Below are 1,408 nucleotides of genomic sequence, written 5' to 3' on the forward strand. Positions count from 1 at the left end.
TGTTCGGCATAGTACAAGAATGGCCACTACCAGACATTCTTAATGGTGGAAATAATATTTTCACTCCTTGCCAGATTATTATTAGCTGATGCAGTAAAACTTAAGTAGGATATATAGACCGACCAGGAAATAAGTGTGCTATTTATAGTACAAAAGAGTACTCAATGTTAAAAAGAGGTTTCCTGTTTTTTTGTTTGAACACGGAAGCAAACTTTTTAAAATCACGTTTCTACAATGAGTCTTTTGGCTTCATTAATATTTCAAATGCATCAAGAGTCAATCAGTTAATTGATTGGATAAGGCTTTTTATTATCGGCACACATTTATGATGTAACCTTACAAAACAAAAACAAAAGCATAAACAAATAATGTGTTCCACTTTACACATATAGGTAAACTGATGAAAACATTCAGTTGGAAAACTAGGAGGAAAAATACAACGGAAAATACTGGGACAAGACAGCCGGGGGGAAATAACAGTTGGAAAACAGCCTTAAGAAATAGCCTGGAAAAATAGCTGGATGGAAAAGAAATCTTCTAGTGGAAAAAATCCGAGGCGAAAATTAGGTGGCAAGTGCCATAGTGGTATTTTCTTTGAATTAAAACCTAAAACCTAATCGATTTTGAGTCTACTTAGTCTTCAAATCGTCGCTGGGGAGAGAGATAGATGCAGATATTAAAGATCATTTATATTAAAGCTAGTTTTAGCATAAATGAAATTATGTAAAAATAAATCAAATATTAAAATTAATGGTGTGAAGACACTAATATCGAATAGACCTCATGCCTATGAGATGGCTAATTATCATTTTTAAATGGTATATAAACACATATGTAAATATTAAAAGGAAAAGAAACAGAAAATTAAAGAAAAGCTGGAAAGGAAAAGAAATAAAAAGAATAGAAAATGAATATAATGGAGAAAGTGAAAAGAAATAAAAGAAAAATCAAGAAAAATTAAGAAAAGTATATAGATAACTTTAGCATAAATGAAATTCTGTAGACAAAAATTAAATATCACATTCAAGTAATGGTATGAAGGCAATAATATCGAATAAACTAGATATCATTTTCAAATATGCATAATTATATAATATATATATATATGTGTATGTATGTATGTATATAATTAATTTGTGTGTGTAGCACTCTGTTTATATAATTAAATAATGGTGAAAACAGAGCTCGAATAAATGGGAGTGATGGGAGTATCGTATCGGAAATATCCTGACAAATAAAAAAAAAATTCCTTATACTGTTTGTTGATATACTGTTTGCCAAAGAATACTCTAGAAGTCATACCTGTATTATAATGAAGTAACATAGAATCAATGTTGCTGCGTAGCATTGTGGTATAACTAATCAAATAATGACAGAAACAGTGCTAAATGCACTCAAACTGCATGCA

The sequence above is a fragment of the Anneissia japonica genome, unplaced genomic scaffold, assembly GCF_011630105.1.
Source record: "Anneissia japonica isolate Jap-2015-1 unplaced genomic scaffold, ASM1163010v1 scaffold1208_len1460985_cov181, whole genome shotgun sequence".
Classification (NCBI taxonomy): Eukaryota; Metazoa; Echinodermata; class Crinoidea; order Comatulida; family Comatulidae; genus Anneissia; species Anneissia japonica.